Raw genomic sequence first — 23,346 nt, forward strand, 5'->3', positions numbered from 1 at the left:
TAGGGACAGGACCTTGGGTAGAAAAGCACTACATCCCAAGTCTATACTGAGGGAATGAGGGAAAGGAAATGAGCATTTATAAAGGGCCTACTATGTGCCATGCACTGTGCTGAGCACTTTTTATAAATATTATCTCCTGATCCTCACAACAACTCTTTGAGGTAGGTTCTATTACTATCATCCCCATTTTTCTGAGGCAAACAGAGGTTGAGTGACTTGTCCAGGAACAGATTTGAACTCAGGTCTTCTTGACTCTGGGCCCAACACTCTGTCTCTACTGTGCCAAATCAAATCCAGAGTTCCTAAGTCTTTGCCTAATGCCTGACCTTGCTGAATGAATGAATCAAAACTCAGTTGCACACTGTGTTGTATTATCTGCCCTTCCTCACCCTGCTTACAGGAGGAGATACAATGGTGGGAAGAGACACTAAGTAAAAATGAACTGGTCATAGCCTAAAATTCAGTGCACTATCTGGAAATAGCCTGGGTCCAGGAGAGAATGCAGACAGGCAGCCAAAAGACAGAAGTTCTGTCATTCATTCTTTTGTTGTTTCTATTTTTCCTACGTTATGTTTCCAAACTATCTGCAGATAAGCATGTTCTTTCCATTCCTGTGGGGAGGCAACTCCATTATGTCAAAATCGGGTGACTAGGGCTCAGTGGAAGATATAACAAGTTCAGGGGACGGAACTTGGGGAGGAAATGCGCCCTCCTAGTTAGCAGCCCCCTGGGACAAAATCCTATTTTCCCTACACTAGTCATGGCTCTGCCAGTTCAGTGTGCCATAAGCTTCCAGATGTTGTATGCACCACTGTCCTAACCTTCCAGAGTCTAAGGTCACCAGAACATCACAGGGAGGCATTAGGAGGCATCAGTCTTCCTAAAACAAAGCAGCTCAACAGCCTACAAGATAAAAGATATATTTTATAATCCCAAAAGGCCGAACTGGCCAACATGTGGAGGGTCTGATAGCAAAGTCACTGTCAGAAAAGAGCGTGCTTAAAGTACTGTGAATTTTGATAAAAGAAAAAGATTAAATGCTATCGATCTGTCGCATATACTGCTTTGGGTATTTTGAAATGCACTGACGTTAGAAATTGAAGAGAATAGTTATCTATGGTATCTTTGCATGTGAAATCTGAAAATAGCTTATATTCTGAGGATATGTCTGAGAATAATTGAAATGATATATGGCCACTTAGCAGAAGAAACCAAAGAAAAGCAATAAAAGGATGAAGTCTGGTTTCATATTCTTTCACCAAAGTTCTTCATTCTTGCATAATGAATAGGAAAGTCAAAAATTATATCAAGATAAGCCACTGTGTGATGCGGAGCCAAGATGGTGGCTGGTAAGCAGGGGCTGGAGTGAGCTCCGTACCGAGCCCCTCCAAAAACCTATAAAAAATGGCTCTGAACCAATTCCAAAATTAGCATAACCCACAAAACAGCAGAGGGAAGCAGGGCTCCAGCCCAGGACAGCCTGGATGGTCTCTGGGTGAGGTCTATCCCACACGGAGCTGGGAGCTGGGAGCTGGGAACAGAGCGGAGCAGAGCCCAGCCTGAGCGGCATGGAACATCCAGACCAGAAGCCGGGCAGAGGGGGCCCTAGCACCCTGGATCAGTGAGCTGCAGCAGTTACCAGACCCCTCGACCCACAAACACCAAAGACTGCGGAGAAGGTTAGTGGGAAAAGCTGCGGGAGTGGAAGGAGTTCGCGGTTCGGCTTCCAGCCCCCGGGGGCAGCAGAGGTGGGTCAGCTACAGCTGTTGTTACTTCTGGCTCCAGGCCCACCTGGTGGGAGGAATTAAGTGGAGGATCAGAGCAGGAGTGCAACAGCCTGCTGAAGATCTAAGCCCAGTCTGGACTGGGGGTTCTTGGGGAAGGAGGAGTGCGGGTCTGACAGAGCTGGCACCTCCCCCCCAAACGTGGAACATAGAACTCGTTAGTCTACAAGGAGTCATACCCCACTGAAAAACTCAAGGGTCAAGTTAGTTGGTTGGGAATATGGCCAGGCAGCGAAAATGCCCCCAGATTCAGTCTCAGACTTTGGATTCTTTCTTTGGTGACAAAGAAGACCAAAACATACAGCCTAAAGAAGACAACAAAGTCACAGAGCCTACAACAAAAGCCTCCAAGAAAAACATGAACTGGCCCCAGGCCATGAAAGAGCTCAAAAAGGATTTGGAAAAGCAAGTTAGAGAAGTAGAGGAAAAATTGGGAAGAGAAATGAGAAGGATGTGAGAAAACCATGAAAAACAAGTCAATGACTTGCTAAAGGAGACCCCAAAAAATACTGAAAAATACACTGAAGAAAACAACACCTTAAAAAACAGACTAACTCAAATGGGAAAAGAGCTCCAAAAAGCCAATGAGGAGAAGAATGCCTTGAAAGGCAGAATTAGCCAAATGGAAAAGGAGGTCCAAAAGTCCATTGAAGAAAATACTGCTTTAAAAATTAGATTGGAGCAAGTGGAAGCTAGTGACTTTATGAGAAATCAGGATATTATAAAACAGAACCAAAGAAATGAAAAAATGGAAGACAATGTGAAATATCTCCTTGGAAAAACCACTGACCTGGAAAATAGATCCAGGAGAGATAATTTAAAAATTATTGGACTACCTGAAAGCCATGATCAAAAAAAAGAGCCTAGATACCATCTTTCAAGAAATTATCAAGGAGAATTGCCCTGATATTCTAGAGCCACACAGCAAAATAGAAATTGAAAGAATCCATCGATCGCCTCCTCAAATAGATCCCAAAAAGAAATCTCCTAGAAATATTGTCACCAAATTCCAGAGCTCCCAGATCAAGGAGAAAATACTGAAAGCAGCCTGAAAGAAACAATTTGAGTACTGTGGAAACGCAATCAGAATAACCCAACATCTGGCAGCTTCTACATTAAGAGATCGAAGGACTTGGAATGTGATATTCCGGAGGTCAGTGGAGCTAGGATTAAAACCTAGAATCACCTACCCAACAAAACTGAGTATCATGTTCCAAGGCAAAATATGGATTTTCAATAAAATAGAGGACTTTCAAGCTTTCTCAGTGAAAAGACCAGAACTGAATAGAAAATTTGACTTTCAAACACAAGAATCAAGAGAAGCATGAAAAGGTAATCAAGAAACAGAAATTGCAAGGGACTTACTAAAGTTGAACTGTTTTGTTTACATTCCTACATGGAAAGATGATGTGTGTGATTCATGAGACCTCAGTATTAGGGTAGTTGAAGGGAATATGCATATATATGTATATATATGTTTATGTATATATATAAGTGAATGTGTTTGTATGTATATATCTATGTGTATATGTATGTATGTGTATGTATGTATATATATATGTGTGTGTGTATGTATATATATATATATGTAAAAGAAAGAGAGTAGACACAGGGTGAGTTGAAGATGAAGGGAAGATATCTAAAAGAAATAAAATGAAATTAAGGGATGAGAGAGCAACATACTGAGAGAGGGAGATAGGGAAAGATAGAATGGGGTGGATTATCTCGCATAAAGGTGGCAAGAGGAAGCAGCTCTGTGGGAGGAGGGGAGAGGGCAGGTGAGGGGGGAATGAGTGAACCTTGCTGTCATCAGATTTGGCCTGAAGAGGGAATACCATACATACTCAGTTGGGTATCTTACCCCACAGGAAAGAAGAGGGAGGAAGATAAAAAAAAATAAAAGGGGGGGGATGATGAAGGAGAGGGCAGATGGGGGTGGAGGTAATCAAAACAAACACTTTGGAAAGGGGACAGGGTCAAGGGAGAAAATTCAATAAAGCGGGATGGGTTGGGAAGGAGCAAAATGTAGTTAGCCTTTCACAACATGAGTATTGTGGAAGGGTTATACATAATGATACACGTGTGGCCTAGGTTGAATTGCTCGACTTCTTAAGGAGGTTGGGTAGGAAGGGAAGAGGGGAGAGAATTTGGAACTCAAAGTTTTAAAAACAGATGTTCAAAAAAAAAAGTTTTTGCATGCAACTAAAAAATAAGATACACAGGCAATGGGGCATAGAAATTTATCTTGCCCTACAAGAAAGGAAGGGAAAAGGGGATGAGAGGGGAGGGGGGTGATAGAGGGGAGGGCTGACTGGGGAACAGGGCAACCAGAATATATGCCATCTTGGAGTGGGGGGGAGGATAGAAATGGGGAGAAAATTTGTAATCCAAACTGTTGTGAAAATCAATGTTGAAAACCAAATATGTTAAATAAAAAAATTTAAATTAAAAAAAAAGATAAGCCACTGTGAACTTTGGTAATATACCAACAAAAACAAAAAAAAACAGAATTCTATTGCTAACCAAGGACATATATTCCAAGCCATAAAAACCTCCCAATACTTGTCAAAGTAGGTTACAAGTACCTACTTCCAGGGATTCATGTGGGCACAAATAAAAATGTCAGAAGAAAACTAGAAAACAGTGGTGATGATGATGGTGGTGGTGGTGGTGGTGGTGGTGATGATGATAATGATGATGGCACAGTGGATAAAGCAGTGGGGCTAGAATCAGAAACACCTAAGTTCGAATGTGTCCTCAGACACTTACTAACTGTGTCACCCTGGTCAAGTCACTTAACCTTTGTTAGCTTTAGCTTCCTCAACTGTGAAATGGGGATAATACCTCCAAGGGTTATTGTGAGGGACAAATAAGATAATACTTGTAAAGTGCTTAGCACAATGATTGGCACATAGTAAGCACTCTATAAATGCTAGCTATTTTATTATTACTTTATTACATGTAACCAACAACTATGAAATTGATGTAGCAACAGAACTACTGAAACTCAGAAATTCTATGAATGAATGCATTCATTTCCAGGGACATTTGTCTGTCCATCCATTTAAATAATTTTATCTGGGATAGCATATAATTAGATTGATCTTGTAAACTGAGATCAAGGGAATGGTAGAAAAACCAGCAGGGATAGCCGTAAATGCCCGTAAGAGACAAATTCAGGGTAGAACTGCCCATTGTTGATTCCAACACATTTTGAAGGATGAAATTCTCAATGCCAAGTCAAGAAATTACAAAGCATTCTGCTCTGGGCAGAGAGAAAGCTCCAGCAGACGTCTGGATAATTGGATCTCATTATTACTATACCATGCCTCTGCGCCAGATTTATGATTGGTTTCCCAATTCCTCATCTATTTTCTCTTTCTATCTATGTGGTCTATAATATACTTCAATAACTATATCATTTGTATTTCTTCCTCCATTGATATTCATATAAAGTCTTTCCTTCTGATCCCTTATTCCTAGATTCCTCCACAGGAATATATCTCCTAAATATGTAATGCTACTCATCTCTTTTTATCTCCAGTTTTGTTCTGAAGGAGTTATATCCTTCTAAGGCCATATTCAAGTCAATCAATGAATAAATCATACAACCAGCATTTGTTAAATGCCTTCTATATGGCAAGTAGTGCCTGTCCTTAAGGAACTTACCTTCTAAAGGGAGAAACCATGAGTATACACAGAAGTATATTCAGAACACATACAAAATTGAATACAAGAAAATTTGGGAAGGAATGGCGCTAGCAGTGGAGGGTACTAATAATGCCTTCATGTAGAAGGTGGCACTGGATCTCAGTCTTGTGGTTTTGTCTCGCCAGGTCTCAGCAATGTGAGGTCAAATTCCCCTCATTACGTAAGAGTTTCTAGTTCATCTTGTTTTGATCCATGCTCTACATTTGCACATAATCATGTAGAGCCATGGACTTCATTACTTCTTTTTCCTCTCCTATGAACTTCTGAGTATCTGTTACCATTTATAAGCATGTGACACTCACATGTGGGTCTCACAGCTGCAAGGGCAATATTTCTCACACTGAAATCACAGTCTACAATCAGTATCAAAATGCTGGGTGACTTCAAAGGACACAGAGAGAATAACTAGCAATGGGCAAAATCCACCTGCTGGTTTATATAACGAGAACCCTAAGCACAGGTGGTATGCAAAATGCTCTGTTTGGCATCCAAAGCCCTTCATAACTTAGGCCCCTCCTACTTCTCTAGTCTTCTAACACTTACTCCCCAACAAGTACTCTTTGATCCAGTGACACTGGGCTCCCAGCTGTTCTATGAACAAGACACTCCAGCTTGGCTCCATATATTTTCTCTGAATATCCACCATGCCTGGAACACTTTTTCTCTCTCTCTCCCTCTGACTCCTCATCTCTCTGACTTCCTTTAAGTCCCAACTGAAAATACATCTCTTACTGGAAGCCTTCCCCAACCCCTCTTAATTCTAGTGCTTTCCTTCTCTTAATTAGTTGCTATTTATTCTTTGTGCATTCAGTGCAGCCTCTGAGGCTGAGACGCAACAGAGTATGGATCAATCCTCTACCACTTGTACTAATTTTAGCCTGACAATTAACACTAAGAAAACAGAGGTTCTCCACCAGCCAGCACCACACCATCCATACATGGAACCACCAGTTACAGCAAATGGAGAAATATTGAGTGCTGTGGAAAGTTCGATTACCTGGGCAGCATACTTTCCAAGTATGTACACAGAGATGATGAGGTTAATGCCCACGTTTCCAGAGTTAGCTCATTGTTTGGGAGGCTCCAAAGGAAAGTGTGGAAGAGAAGAGGTATTAGACTGCCTACCAAAGTGAAGGTCTACCATTGTGCTAACCTCATTGTTGTACTGCCATGAAACCTGGACAGTCTGCCTGGGCTATGCCAGGAAACTGAATCGCTTCCATTTGAATTGTCTTAGGAAGATTCTGAAGATCACCTGGCAAGCCAAGGTAGTGGACACAGAGGTCCTTTCTCAAGATGAACTGCTAAGTATTCGAATTCTTCTACAGAGACTTCAACTCTGATGGGCTGGCACATTGTTCAAATGCCAAACATATGTTTGACTGAAAGACTTTTATGGAGAACTCACACAAGGCAAGCACTCACACAGAGGTCAGAAGAAGCAATACAAGAACACTCTCGAGGTCTCTCTGAAGAACTTTGGAATTGATTTGAGACATGGGAGAAACCGGCACAGGACCACCCAGCAAAGAAGGTGCTGTGCTCTATGAGCAAAACAGAATTGCAGTAGCTCAAAAAAAAAGTGAAATGCAAAATTTAGAGCCATCTCCACTCCAAATGTTCATCTGGCCTATTTGTGCCCTACCTATGGTAGAGCCTTCTGAGTTCACATTGGTCTGATCAGCCATAGTTAAACCCTCTATACCTCGATACTCACTTCGTGATGTCATTTTGGTCCTCTTTGAGCAAGGACAACAACCGCACCCATTTATCCTGTACATAGCTTGTTTTGTATGTATTTGTTTGCATGTTTTCTTCCAATTAGATTGTAAGCTCCTTGAGGGCAGGGGCTACCTTTCACCTCTTTTTTGTATCTTCTGCACTTAGCACAGTGTCTGGCACATAGCAGGTACTTAATAAATGTTGAATGATTGATGGAGTTTATTTCTCTAGTTTTGAAGCTGAGTGGTCTAACCTTCACAGCAGAAGTACAAACTTACCAAAATTTCAGCTAGAAGACTGACTTTGGAATAGAAAGAGCCATGGTTTTCTGTTTTGTGGAGACTGTAAAAGTAAGGGAACATGACACCTCTGCAGGGACTTATCAGTCTGTGTTTCAGAACTTGTCAGAGCAAAAGACGGAAGTCAGTTATCACTTGCAAACTCCCCTTGACAATAAGCTCTCTTCAGACCTGGTGTGGACAGCGCAGAGCTGATGAGTCTTGTCTGAGCGGTTTCCACTCACACCACAGGCACTGAGAGACTATTCTGCACAATGGATAGAAGGTCAGAAGACCTGGATTCAGATTCTGCCTCTGATACATAAGGGCTGAGTGATCATGAGCCAGTCACTTATCCTCCCAAGGCCACAGTCAGCTCTCTAGAATTATAAATTATTCCCGTACTGGTTAAATCATAGGACTGGTCCACACACAAACAAAAAAGTGAGGACACAACTGTAATAGGACATAGCAACCAAGAGAAACTGAGAGTATACTCACTGGTGTTGCCTACGTCTGAGGTGTTAATCAGTCCTGGAAGCTAGCATCTGTGATGACTCCAAGGCCAAAGGATTTTCAGACATGACAGATTTTTAAAAACATTCCCTCAAATCTGTTTTGCATGATTGTGCATGTATAACCTATATTAAATTGCTTACCATCTCAGGAAGAGGAGAGGGGAGGGAGAAAGAGAATTGGGAACTCAAATTTTTAAATGATTTTTTTTATTTTAATTTAATTTAAAATTAATTTAATTTTAAATTAATTTTTTAAATTGTTTTTACATGTAATTAGGGAAAATACAATATAAAAAAAATATTCCCCAGACTACAAACAATTTTTGAACTTCAAAAGAAACGGAGAATTAAGAAGGTGGAAAGAGAAAGGAAGAAGAGGAAAAAAGAGACAGAAAAAGAGGAAGATAAGAAAAAAGGAAAAAAGAAAACAGCATTTCATTGTTTTCTTAATCACTCACTTGCCAGCAATTGCTTAACACCTTCAGTGAATTGGCCGTGTTTGTTTTGTTTCACAAAATCATTCCATGATGGTTTCCTTAACATATTAAATTGTTAAATTTGACTTCCTTTCCCTTGCCTTCATCACTCACCCTAGGCTATCCTTTAACCTAACCAGGACAGTCAAGGAACTACCCAGAACCCATCTAGGCTACTCAATTACATTAGCTTAGAGAAAGAAAGTTCACCAACTATTCCTTTCAATGAGATGGAAGACCACCAGGTCTTACCATCTGCCCTGTCACTATGCCCTGAAGGCCCCTGGCATTATCATCTGACTTATTATTAGCAGGATTTCAGGAATCATGGGCCTTGCCAGCTTCCCTGTCTGGATTTTTCCATCTGCCTTGCAGCCAAACTTGGTTTTATGTGTTCTCTCCCCTCAGTTAAAGTGTAATCCCCTTGACAGTTTTATGTGTTGTCTCCCCCAATTAGAGCAGAAACCCCAAAACTTTGACAACAATTTTTCATAACGACCGTCTCTCAGACCAGCCTTCCAAACTTTATCCGTCAGATAAGTTTCTTAACATTCAGTGCAATGGCGTCTCCTTCTAAACTCTCTAGTGATTAAATCCATGATCCAATGATTGTCCAGAATGTAATCATCATACCGTTTCCTAAAATAGCTTTAAGCATTATCTTTTTTTCCTAACTCCTTTGTGAGTTAGACCAGTGCCTGGTATAATGTCTTAATTTCCCAATCTAACCTACAGATCATTCAGCAAATCAGTGGCAAGACAGGAGCAGACTCCCAGTCCCTATGATTCTCAGCCCAATTTTTTATTCCAACTTGGGGTTATGCCACATGTGCTAAATATATTTCTATGTTTGGTACACTTCCTGGGTTCAGATATAATCCACAAGCCTCCATTTCAAGATGACTGTAAGCTTTTCTTTCTTTTCTTTCCCTGAAGATAAAATTATTCATTGATATTCTCTATGGCAACTCCGGTCTTCCCGGAGCCTACAGAAACAGCAGGACAAAGGGAGGAATGAATGAATCTTCCTGAAAATGAGTCTATGAAGGATCGTCATTCTGTAGTTAAAACACTTGTAACATAGCAAGCTTTTACAAAGAGGAATATTTATTTCAATAGAGAATCACAAATACACAAACACATTCACCCCAACTCACTAGAGACATAGTCCTCCTCCTCCTCTTCACCACTTTAGCCTCTGAGGAAGGAAAAGGTATTAGGTTCATACTTTAGCACAGTTCCCTTAAAGAACAATCCCAGATACAATCCAACCTCCTCACCTCCACCCCCACCTGGGGCTTGAGTCTCCTGGCTTCTCAGTAGGTCCATGCTAAGATGACTGGCTGTTTAGCCCCACCTGTAATCCTGGCTCCAAGGTCTTCTTGGCTTGGATTCCCTGTTTGTAAAGATCACTTCCTGCACCTGACACTGAGAACAAACAACACAGGACAGAAACAGAAATCCTCAAGCCTATTTCTCAGAGCTGAGTAAAAGAGAGATGAGTAGGGGAAGGTGACTCCCTCCCCTCTCATTAGTTTGGCTCATGGCTTCCTCTGGATGCAGCAGCTAAGAGCACAGTCAAAAAGATAGTAGAAAAGAGAGAGTCTGGTTCAGTCTTACTAGTTTTTTATTTATTTAATTTTTAATTTATAGAATTAACAAGTATTACCATGACATAGTATAATTTTAAAAAGATAATTATACGTGAAACTGCAAATCTATTGCGTACAACTTGCTGTTCCCTTTAAATACATAATAAAGTTATCATGTATATTTCTTTTATTCTTCCTCCCCCCCCCCACCTCACCCTAGACATGGCTACCATTAGACACAAATAGGTATATATCTATATGTATATATACATATATAAAATCATTCTACACATACTTCTATTTATCCATTCTTTCTCTGGATGCAGATGGTCTTTCTTCATGTGTCCTTTATTTTTAATTTGTGTACTCATAATAGTCAAAATGATGCTCAAAGTCATTCTTAAAACAATATTGCTGTTACTTGTTATTCTAGACAATGTTCTCTTGGTTCTGCTCGTGTTGCTCTTCACCATTTCATGTAGGTCTTTCCATGCCCTTTTAAGATTATTGAGCTCATCATTTCTTATAGTACAGTAGTACTCCACCAACTCGTTTAGCCATTCCCCAATTGATGGGGAGCCCTGAAATTTCCAGTTCTTTGCCACCACAAAGACAGCTGCTATAAACATCCCAATTCACATTCGAACTTATAATTACTATTTGTGAATTTCCTTCCATCTTATTTTTACTTACTATTTTCTTTCTCAGCCTCTCTTTTTACCCTATCCTTGTTGCCTTATCTTCTCCCCCTACTCTCCTGCTCCCCATCCCACCCACCTCTACAAGAGTCCTCCCCACCTTCTCTCCCCCATCCTCTCAGTCCCAATCCATATACCCCTCCAAAAGTCCCTCTCCCATCCTCTCCCCCCACCCTCCCAAATCCCAGTCTACACACTCCTCTAAAAGTCCTCCCCCGACCACCTCACTAATTTTAAAGACACAGGCAGCGTGTTAGGCAAACTGACTGTGCTTAATGCCAGGTTACACACTAATGAAAAGTAATTCCTCACTTATTGACTGGTGACTTTTTAATATGCTCTTCCTGAACAACAAATAGCAATTTAGAAGTTTAGGAAAAAATCATTCTTTCTCAATCTCCAAAAATGTCTATTAACATTCAATATGGGCAGGGTCAAGATGGTGGATTAAAAGGATGTAGTATACTTTAGTTCCCCACCATATCTCCCCACAAATCTCTACACTGAACTTTCATTGGCAAAGCCAGCCCAGCTTGGCTTAAGAAGATAGACAGAGAAGTCTTCAGATACTGGAGATGGGGTCCATCCAGGAACCTATAGTATGGAGCTTTCCAACACCCAGGGACTGAAGGAGGGCTGAGACTGGGCACCAGAGCAATAAGCACAAGGGCATAAAGAGCTCCCAGGGAATCCCTGAATGAGCACAGGGTGCAAAAACAGGCCATTTGGTAGCTCTGTTGCCCACCACCCAGTTCTAGGTCATAGATCCAGAGCAAAGAGTAACAGCCTCCAGCATGGTACCTGGCTGTGGACTGATCAAGGAACAAGTTCCACAAGTAAATCATAGCTGTGTAGGTCTGATGCCAGGAGCAGAGCAGTAATTCATTTCTAGCCTTCAGGTCAACACGGAAGTCTGCAGTAGAATAACCATGCCAAGAGTCTTATACCAAAGGGGAACCTGGAGTTCAGTCACTCTTAACCTACAGAGCCTACCAGTGAGCTAATAGCGGCTAAGTCCAGGCGCAGTTTACTAAAACCTCCAACTATGGACAAAGCATCAGACCCAGTTTTGGGTCAGGATCTTGCAGAGCCCAGATCACAGGGACAGTAAGACTTTGTTCCAAATAATATCACTTTGAAAGCACTGCAACCTTGCAGATCCCCAGACTGAGTTGTGGAAGCAGTAGAAGGTTAAAAAAAGGACAAAAGCTCAAGCCAAACAACCCCTTTTCCCCTCCCAAAAAACTGCATAGAACCCAGCACTAACATAAAGTACAAAGTAAAGAAGTGGGCTGGAAACAAAAAAGAAAAAGAAAGAAAGAATCCTACCACAAGGAGCTATCATTGTGACATGGAAGCAGAAGATACAAACCCAGAAGAAAAGAATAACCAAAAAAAATCTACAAGCAAAAACCTCAAAGAAAAATGCTACTTGAACATAAGTCCAACAAGAATGCCTAGAAGAGAATTTTTCAAAAAGTAAGAATTTTTTTAAAAAGATAAACAAGATTTTAAAAACCAAATGAATGTGGTGAAGGAAAAAATAGGAAAAGAAATAAGAGCTAGGGAAGAAAGATATAAAAAGAGAATTAACAGCTTGGATAAAGAAGCCAAAAAAAACCTTATGAAAGGAAATATCTCTTTGAAAATTAGAATTGGCCAAATAAAAACCAATGACTCCATGAGACATCAAGAAACAATTAAACAAAGTTAAAAGATTGAAAAATAGAAAAAAATATAAAATATTGCATAGGAAAAACAACTGAGCTGGAAAATAGATAATTTAAGAATCATTAGACTACTTTAAAGTCAAGAATAAAAAAAAAGACTAAATAGTATATTTTAAGAAATCATAAAACAAAGCTACTTTATGCAAAAGTAGAAATCAAAAGAAATGCCATTTGCCTCCTGAAAGAAACCCCAAAATGAAAACTCCCAGAAATATTGCAGCCAAAATCCAGAGCTCCTAGGTCAAGGAAAATACTGCAAACAGCCAGAAAGAATTCAAATACTGAGAAGCCACAGTCAGAATCACACAAAAATTAGCAGCCATTACCATAATGGAAAAAAGAACTTGGAATATGATATTCCAGGAAGCAAAAGATTTAAACTTACAATCAAGAACAATTTACCCAGAAAAATTGAGTATGATACTATAAGGGGGAAAATGAATCTTTAACAAAATAGAGGACTTTCAAGCATTCCATGTGGAAAGACCAGAGCTGAGCAGAAATTTGACAAGTGCTGAAGTAAAGAGAAATAGAAAAAGGTAAACATGAGTGAGAAATCACAAGAGACTAAACAAAATTTAGGTGTTTACTTTCCTAAATGGGAAGATGATAGAAGTAGCCTCTCAGAATTCTATCATCATTAGGGATCATAGAAGGAGGACAGAGGACCTAGAAGTGATTGTTATGTTTTGATGATATCTAAAGAAGAATGGAAAGGGTAGGGAAGAGGAACACAATGGGAATGTGGGGAATTGAGAGGAAGAATGAGGAAACTATACAACAAGTAGGGAACACTGCTAGGGGGAGAATGTAGGGGCAGAGAATGGGTGACTAATGCAACTAAAAAAATTTCAACCTCACCCTCATCAGAACTGGTCAAAGGAGGAAAGAATACACATACATACACAGAGATGGACACAGAAATATATCTTACCCAACAGGGAAATATGAGGGAAAGGGAATAAGGAAAATGTCCTGGGGAAAGAGTAAGAGAGGGGGTAGATTAGGGATGGATTAGTCAGAAGCAAAACAGGCTCTTAAAGAGGAAGTAGAAAAAAAGAGAAAGAAAAAATATAAAAGAATAGGATGGAAGGAAATATACATGTAGCAATCATAACTGTGAACATGACTAATTCACCCACAAAACAGAAGAGGGTAGCAGAATAGACCAGAAATCAGAATCCAACAATATGTTAGTTATAAGAAACAAACTTAAGACTGAAAGATACACACAGATATAAAATGAGACAGGAGAAAAATCTATTATGTTTCAGCTAAAATTAAAAAAAACACAACAGAATACCAATCATGACCTCAGACAAAGCAATTGCATAAACAGACCTAGTTAAATGAGATAAGTAGGGAAAATACATTTTACTAAAGGGCACCGTAGACAATAAATTGATATCAATACTAAATATATATGCACCAATTGGTGTAGCATCTAAATTCTTCAAGGAAAAGTTAAATAAGTTATAGGGAGAGACAGAGAGTAAAGCTACAATAATGAGGGACCTCAACTTATCCCTCTCAGATCTAAATAAATCTAACCAAAAACTTTAAAAAAGAGAGAGAAAAAGAAAGGAATGAATGACCTGAATAGAATTTTAGAAAAGTTAGAAATGATAGACCTCTGGAGAATACTGAGTAGGAAAAAAAACAGTATGCCTATTTCTCAGCTGTGCAAGGCATTTTCACAAAAATTGACCACATATTAAGATACAAAAACCTCAGAAATATAGCAAATGCATAAAAGCAAAGCTATTAAATGCATATTTTACCAACCATAGCTAAATAAAAATTACATTCGATAAAGATTCTTTGAAACAAATATTAAAAATTAATTAGGAACTAAATAACATCCTAAAGAATGGGTTGATCAAAGAGCAAATCATAGAAACAACAAACAATTTCATTAAAGATAATTAGGGAGGCTAGAGAAAAAGAATAAGCATTTACTAAGTGCCTGCTGTTCCACACATTGTGCTAAGATGTTTTAGAAATTGTTGTGTCAAAGATGTCTCTGTGGCACAATCGGTTAGCACATTTGGCTGTTAACCGAAAGGTTGGTGGTTTGAGCCCACCCAGGGACGTTTTCAGCCTCAAAATGGAAAACAAAAAAGAAATTGCTGTCTCATTTGATTTTCACCACAACCTTGTAAGTTAGGTGCTATTATTACACTATTTCAGTTTTACAGCTGAGGAAAGTGAAGCAGACAGAAGTCAAATGATTTTCCCAGGGTCACACAGCTAGTAAGTATGTGTGGCTGAATGACATCAATGAGAAAACAAACTAAATTTTGTGGAATTCAGCCAGCCCAGTACTTAGGGGAAAAGTTATATCTCTCAATCCTTTTGCAATAAAAAAGAGAAAGAGCAGAGCAATGAATTAGGCATGCAACTAAGAAACCCAACCATTTAAAACCGCCAATTAAACGCCAAATAGAAATCCTGAAAATTAAAGGACAAATTAACAAAATTGAAAGGAAGAAAACACTAAATTAATAAATCAAACTAAGAGCTATTGTCTTCTGACAAAACAATAGAATAGATAAGCTATTAATTAATTTGATTTTTAAAAAAGAAAGAAGAAAACCAAAAACGGTATTAAACTTTCCTTACCCTTTGAACAATTAGAAGTGTCAGTAGGTACCACTAGTGATACCTCTCCTGGGTCTTTTCCCCAGTGATCAAAGAAAGAGGAAAGGACTGATATGTACAAAAATATTTATAAAAATTCTTTTCATAGTGCCAAAGAATTGGAAACTTTGGGAGTGCCCATCAATTGGGGAATGGTGGAACAAGTTATGGTATGTAAAAGTGACAGAATACTACTGTGCTATAAGAAATGATGAAGGAAAATCATTTCAGAAAAACCTGGAAAGACATATGAACTGACCCAAAGTGAAGTGAGCAGAACCAGAAGAACAATTTATATAATAAGAAGAATCTTGTAAAGACAAACACCTTTGAAAGACTTAGAAACTCTGACCAGCACGGTGATCAACTACAGCTCTAAAGCACTCATGATGAAACATGCTGCCTACCTCTAGATAGAGAACTGATAGATTCAGAATGCAAATTGAAGCACGTGTTCTTTTCTTTTTCTTTTTTATTTTTTTTTGGACATGGCTAATGTAGGATTTTGTTTTGCTCGACTATACATATTTGTAATGGGTTTTGTTTTTCTTGCTTTCTCAGTTGGGAGGGATGAGGGAGGAATTCAGAAAAGAAAATGAGATAAAATTGAATTTTTAAAAATTCCATTTGCTTTTTCACTGAAAAATAGAAATAGAGTCAATCTAAGAAAACAGTTAAGCTCCATTGATTTCCCCCAATTCTTGGCCCCTATCTTCTCCTTCTGATGAAGTTTCATTAAGTATTCTTTCTTCAGCTGTTCAATCATTAGTTCCCACTGATCGTAACCATAAGTGTGCAGATGAGTCAATTTCCTCTCTGCTTCAGGGTAGTGGAAGCTGAAGGGAAAATAAACCAAAAGAGCCTCCCTTCCAGTGATGGCTCTAGGAAATGCTGCTTTCTCATTTACGCTCCAATGGATTCTTACTCTGCACAGTGTCCTGCCTGGCATGGCTCACACAATAGGAATTCCTTTGCACATCTGAGTCTATTTAGTCTTTTCTCTCTCATCTCCTGCTTCATATGCAAGGATGCAACTACAGCCCAAAATGCCAAGACCTGCGGGATGATAACAGGGCTTTCTACACTCACTTTTCCATTGCTTCTAAGAGGCACATCACTATTTCACCTTTAGAAGCCTAAAAGAAAAAGAGAAAGTAAGTCTCTAAGTCAGACTGAAACGCGCTCAAGTCCCACTTCTGACATGTAATGAGGTTTTTACATAGCATTTTAAGGTGTGCAAAGAGCTTTACCAACCCTGAAAAGGAAATGTTATTACATACCACGGATTGCTCTACATTCTACGTAGTACATGTGTATTTGTAGATATATAACGTCTAGTAGATAGCTGTAAAGTCAACTGGTAAGTAAAAAGATCTTTCCCGCCCATTGAAGAGGCTTCAGGTGGGGCCAACAAAGGGAGGTCTGATTACAGAGAGGCCCACACCCTTTAGCCACAATATCGGATTGGGGGCACTGGTCCTTTGGAGTCTAAATAAATGTTATACTTCCTCTGCCTTCTACCTAGAGAATCATTATGTTCCGTGATTCCAAACCATTCAGGCATGCTCATGGTCCTCTTCGAGGTCATGAATTTTGCCTTAATGATATAATAGCATAATATGGTATACTATACAATATAATATTATGTTATAATATAGGATATAATACGATGTGATGTCATATCAGATCATATAAGTTACTGTGTGCTATCACATATGCTAGCTATGTCACCTTGGACAAGTCACCTGTGCTCTCAAGCAACAAAGTCTATGAGCTGAAGAACAGTTACAGATGTGCATTGGTTAAGGTAGTTTTACAATGGAAAGTACCTATACCAATGAAATCCAATCTCCCCTTCCCCAAAAAAATTGATATGAACCAGACTGCTACCACTCCATTAAAAGAACTCTTAAGCCAAAATAATGTTAGGTCCTTGAAAGCAGAGACTGTTTCGTTTTTGTCACTGTGTTCCCTGCATCTAGTACAAGCATCTCGCTTCCCAGTAGGCATTTAACAATTGTCGAACTGTTGAAATGAAATTAGGAGCCTAAAATCAGGAAATATCAGCTGACCTAGCAATAACCGGCTTATTTCTTCAGTTTCTCCATTACTGCTCCAGGGGAGCTTGCAGTAGAGATCATGTTTGGGGTTTTTTTTCCAAAAACCAATTTCCTAACAGGTAGAATTTTCTGAATGGCGACAATTTCCTCTAAATGGGGTGAGGCATTCCTCATTTCTTCAATTGATATCAAGGACCACCTGACAACAGAAGCCCAGGTGGTTTGCAGAGTGCGTCTCAGAATAGATTTAGCATTATAACACCTTACACACATAATCATATCCTCTGACCAAATAATTTAATTTTGACAACATTCCCTGCAAGTGTTTTCAAAACTCACAACAAAAAGCTATCTGTTCAAAGATTTTCATTGCAGCATTATTTATAATTGTACTCTAAATGTACTCTTGAGTAGGGCAATGATTGGATAAATTTGGGTAATGTAACAGTACCATAATATAATTAAGATAGTGTTAGTCATGAGAACAAACCCCAAAATCTGAAATAGTTTTAGAAAGAAATGTATTAGATCATTTAGTAGAAAGAGAGCCAGAAAGAAGGTGTGGCTCTCTCCATGAGTCTTTATAAGGTTGCATCATATGGAATTTAGACAAGGGCTTGAGAACATTTGCTGAGTGGCCTCACAGTCAGCAGGTAGTCTCCAAGAGAGGGGCAGTTGAAGATGCACAACTACAGGTGAATCGATATAAATTGAGGAACCCAAAAACACAAGCTTTGAGTGGACCCAAAACAAGCACTGGGTGGGATCTAAGAGTTCTTTACAACCATCCAGCTTCCCCAGAGGTCTCTAAAGTCAGCCTGACCTCTACAGTAAGCCTTTGGTCTAGATAATTTTCTAGCCGCATAAAGCTAGGTTCAACAATATTAATAAAGGATAATAGATATTTTTTCTATGACAGGTATGAGAAATATAGAAAGGCCTTTCTGAAATAATGCAAAGTGGGGCAAGAAAGCCAACCAGAGCAGAGTACACATTGCTTACAAACATATGCAGTGGGATGTGCAGCATAGTTTTTCTGTAGGACCCAGAGAAGCCCTGAAGGTACATATGAGGGAAACTGAGTCAGAAAGGTATTGAAAATGGGACTGTCCTAACACAAGCCCAGAGTAGGGATTAAAAACAAGGGAAAGGTCAAAGGACAGGTGAGATTTCTGTGCAATCCCAGGGGTCAACCACATGCCTTTGTGTTTTTGCATTCCTTTAACCTGAGAAGAATTTCCAGCCCACCATTTAGTTTAGGCACTGGAAGCAGGCAGACAAATAGCTAGGGTGAATGTACTAAGGGGCTTTGCCTGCCATGTGGCTTGGCCACTGTTTGTAGATAAGGGGCAACAGGCAAGAAAGCTGAGATCCTAGGGCTGAAATAAAAGCTACCAGTAAGGATTGTGGGGAGCGAATCCACTGAGGCACATTTGAGAGTACAGAGCATAGAGGAGTGGCTGAGCAGTGTCAGTGAAAAGACATTTGGGTTTGGAAGCTAATTGGGGGAACTGCTCGACAGTTTGGGTTGGTTTGGTTTGGTTTTGTTTTCAGTTTTAGTTTATTGTATAATAAACCAGATGGCCACAGAAAAGTTGGTTTTCTATGGGGGATAAACAATATAGAGATTCCAAAGTGAATGAGGAGATTTTGCAACCAAGCAAAGTAGAGGCAAGTGATACAGATTTTTACATTTTAATAATCTTGAGCCATATCCCTTAACCTACTTGTGTATTCATTCAGAATCCACTCTGTAAGGATTTCTTTTTCCCACTCTTTGAAGCCATGCACCTTGATGGGGTTAATATGCTGCTTATGCATGCACATACAAGTCTGTTACTCATGCTCCAAGGTTGATTGGACCACAGGGCTGGTGGCCAGGGTGACATGCCACCTGGAGGGGGAAATTATCATTTGTAATCCCTTGCAGATTAATGGTAAAGTGACACCCAGACTTTTTGTAAGCCTAAAAAAGGCAGGACATGATCTGGTTATGAGCAACTATTGCTACCTCAGCACCTCAGGTGTTAGCCACCACTTATCCATGCAGTACACCTAAGTAACACCTAGAAGAAGAAAAGGAAATGGGAATAAATTAACAAAAAAAAAAGAATCCTGATGGTAATTTATAGGACTACTAACTAGAAAGCTGTGATATTTGTGGAGCTGAATTTCATTTATCTAATGTAAAAAGTAGTAAAAAAAAAAAAGTTTAATTGCTTATACTGATGTTCAGTAAAGTTTATAATAAGCTATTTTAAGATCTTATGCTGTTAACAAGTTTTTCAAAATTACAACCATTTTAGAAAAAAAAATTGAATCACAGCTTTAAAAAAAGTTGGTCCTTACAGTTTTAGGAATTCATAGTTAGCTTTGAAAAAAATCAATTTCTTTAATAATTCAATGGAACTCTGATTTCTTTGATGTGGATATTTTCTCCAGTGCTATAGATTGCATCCTACTCATGTCTTCTCACTGTTCAAAATTATCACATGTAAGCTCCTATAGTTTTCAAAAAAAGATCCTTCTAATGAATGGGGACCTTACTCCCCAGGGACTTTAATATTCTATGCCTACCAATCCATCACTCAACCTGTCCAAGCTGATTTGACCTATTATAAATGCATAGTACATAATCTCCTAGCTCCTGCTGATCACCATCAATCTTCCACTCAACCTTAATCAACTCTCTAGCTCATCGCCCAGAGTAACTATCCCAGAACTTTTCTTTTCTCCCCTTGGTCCCAACTGTAATCTCAACTCAGGGGCTTACTTAAAAATAACTTACCTCTCTCTCTTTTTTTCCTTCTTTTTTGGTTTTGTTTCTTCTTTCTCATGACTCATTCCATTGGTTATAATTCTGCTTTACAACTTGACTATTATGTAAATAAGTTTAACGCAAAGGTATATGTAGAACCTATATGGGATTACATGCCATCTTGGGGGGAGGGAGGAGGAGAGGGAAGGAGAGAAAATTTAGAACTCAAAAACTTGTGGAACTGAGTATTGTAAACTAAAAATAAAAAATAAATTTTAAAAAAATAACTTTCCTCTTCCTTCACTGACAAGATTAAAACCATCACACTGGAGTCCCTCTCCTCCATTTCTCAAAACTTTTCAGTATCATTGCTTATTGTCTTCCTTCAAAATCACAAAAGACATATTTCTACTACCCACAGTCTATTCCCACTGCCTCTATCTTTCTTCCTATTCTTTCCTGCCTCCTAAAGGACACTGTTCTCAGAGTCATCACCTCTCATACATTTTTGTTCTTTCACTTGCCACTGACTCCTTCCCAACTAGACAGCTAGGTGACTCAGTGGTTAGAGCATAGGGCCAGGAAAAGAACTGGGTCAGTAAGGTCAGAGTTCAAATCCAGCCTTAGACACTTACTAGCTGTATGACCCTGGCCAAGTTAGTTAACCTCTGTCTGCCTCAGTTTCCTTTACTGTAAAATGGGGATATTAATAGCACCATCTACCTTCCAGGGTTGTTGTGAGGATCCAATGGGACAATATGTGTAAGGCACTTAACACAGCACCTGGCACGTAGTAGGCATTCAGCAAATGTTTGTTTCCTTCCCTTCCCTTTCCTAACTACATGTAAATGTGACTAGATCACTTCAAACCTAAAAATAAAACTCTTCCCTTGATACTTCTACTTCCATCTAGCTGTTGTCTCATCCCATCCAGCTTCCCCTATTCATGACTAAACTTTTTCTAAAGTTGTACATCTGGTGCCCATGATGTATTCATTAATACTTTATTCTACAAAAGGAGGGAACTAGACTAGACTAGACTAGGTCCCTTCCATCTCTAAATTTGTAATCCTATCATTTTTGCCATCTGTCCTCTACCCAGCCAGTCTTCTGAAACCAGTCTCTAAGGTTCATAATTACCTCCTAATAAGCAAACTGAAAAGACTTTTTTCAAAGCTCATCCTCCTTTCTACAGCTTTTAACACTGTTTTTACTGCAACTCCCTAGATTCCTCACTCCTCACTTGACTTCAGAGAGATTTCATTCTCCTGATTCTCCTCCTTTCTCTCTGACCACTTCTCTGTCTTATCCTCTTCCCTAGCCATTGACGCATGTTCCAGAATATCTGTCCTTCATGGAGCTTCTCCTGTTCTTCTATAAACTCTTTCTTGGCAATTTCATTCACGCCTCCATCTTCAGTGACCCCCTCTATAGACATGAATCTAAAGTCCATATCTCAAGTTCTCTTTTGAATTCTAAACCCACATCTCCAGCTGCCTACATCTCCCTCTAAATGTCCCACTAGCACCCTAATATTCGACACCCGAAGCTAAGCTCACCATCTTACCTTTCTAAATTCAACCTTCCTTCCACTGTTTCTACCTCTGGCACCACTAGTCACCCTCTCCCCACGTTCACAAACTAGGGGGTTATTTTTGCTTCTTTCTTCCTCCGTGTTCATTTCTGATCAGTTACCTGGTACTGTCAATTCCTCCTCCCTCAGCACCCTCCTTTGCATTCTCATTGCCACCAGCCCAGTACGGGTTCTTAATAGCTCCTGTTTTAATTATTGTAACAGCCTCCCAAGAGCTCAACTTCGCTCTGCTTGCCCTCTGCAATCACTCTTTTGTTACTGCATGCCACATACTTCTTAATCAGTCAAACAGAACCACCCTTTAAATTCCAAACATTCTCTGCCCTCTCCTCAGCTTCTCATCTCTGTTCACACTCCCCACTTCTGCCCTCTCTGTATATTTATTCCTACCGATCCTGGAGAGCCCAACTCATACGTCACTTTTTCCGTCCAGCCTTGCCTGATCCCCCGTTAGGAATAACTTTCCTCTGAAACTCCACAGAGCACTTTGTTCTCTTGTGTACATACTCTGTAATACTATGCATTAGAATTGTCTGTGTTTGTATCTTATCTTCCCACTACACGATGGTCTCCACAAAGGCAGGATTCGTGCTTTTTCTAAACTTTCCGCCTCCCTCAAGTTCTAACACAGTTCTCTTCACAGATGAAAGTAAATACTTGTCAAATTGAATTGAAGTGGGCCTAGACACTCAGCTAGCCCCTGCTATCGCTTTGCCATTTGTCTATGAGCATATCTGGAGAGACGGTGTCAAAGGCCTTGCTAAAAACGAGGTGTTCGATGTCTGTGGCAGACCTCTGACCCATCAGTCCAATAATCTTGTCAAAAAAATGACAGGAGGTTAGTGTGCCTGTTTCTTAAATGAAGACATGCTGTGTGACCACAATCACCATTTCCTTCCCCAAGTATTCATAGACCATTTTTTATAATTCATTCTAGGATTTTGTCAGGCTTACTAGCCTAAAATTTAAAGCATCCTTTCCTCTTTTCTGAAAACTAAAATCTTGGCCTATCACACTTCTCTCAGCACTTCTCCCATCCTCCATAGGTTTTCAAAAATCACTAAGTAATCCTCTCCATGCATCCTTTCAGAACATTAGGATGTAGTTCATTCATTCATTCATTCAATTAGGATTAGTGCTTCATCTGTTCCAGGCCCAATTGGAGAAGGTACAAGGAATACAAAGACAAAACCATAATAATCCCAGCCATCAAGAAGTTTAGGTTCTATTTAGAGAAGAGAGTATGGGTATAGCTAAGTAAAGAAAAAACAAATAAATAAAAACTAATACAAAGCAAATAAAACTAATTCAAAATAAAATAAAAATTAGTACAAAGCAAATAAAACTAATACAAAGCAAAAACAAAATGTAAACCACAGCCCAGCATTGCCAAAGCTCTGGGTTCAATCCTGGGGCCTGACCCCCAAGGGTTATTCATTGCCCACTGTAGGAGTTACTCCAGGAAAATCCCCCATTATAGTTCAGGAATAACTCTTTGTTAAGTTTTCCTAAATGTGGGTAATGGGATCCCCAGCTCCCAGGCAATTACTCAATGTGATCATTGCTTGTCAAATGCATATTCCAAGGGTGTACTTGAACCATCTCGAGCTGCTTTAAGAGAAGCAATTGTTAAGTTTCTGGTGTGAACATTTTTACACCCTGGAAATCTGCAAAGGCTACAAATAAGAGCTTGATTCATTATTCTATAGATTGTCTCAACTTAATAAAGTGTGAGTGAGGCAGATTAAACTTAAAAGCGTGTCAAGCTTACATTTTTTAAGAGAA

At 39.4% G+C, this 23,346-nt stretch overlaps 1 non-coding gene across 1 annotated transcript; it reads left to right on the forward strand.

Moving 5' to 3' along the window:
- The first annotated feature begins 14,528 nt into the window (after positions 1–14,528).
- TRNAN-GUU lies at positions 14,529–14,602 on the forward strand. Its single transcript has one exon. It is a non-coding gene; the product is annotated as a tRNA-Asn (tRNA).
- The last annotated feature ends 8,744 nt before the right edge of the window (positions 14,603–23,346 follow it).

This window comes from Trichosurus vulpecula, chromosome 2, assembly GCF_011100635.1.
Source record: "Trichosurus vulpecula isolate mTriVul1 chromosome 2, mTriVul1.pri, whole genome shotgun sequence".
Lineage (NCBI taxonomy): Eukaryota > Metazoa > Chordata > Mammalia > Diprotodontia > Phalangeridae > Trichosurus > Trichosurus vulpecula.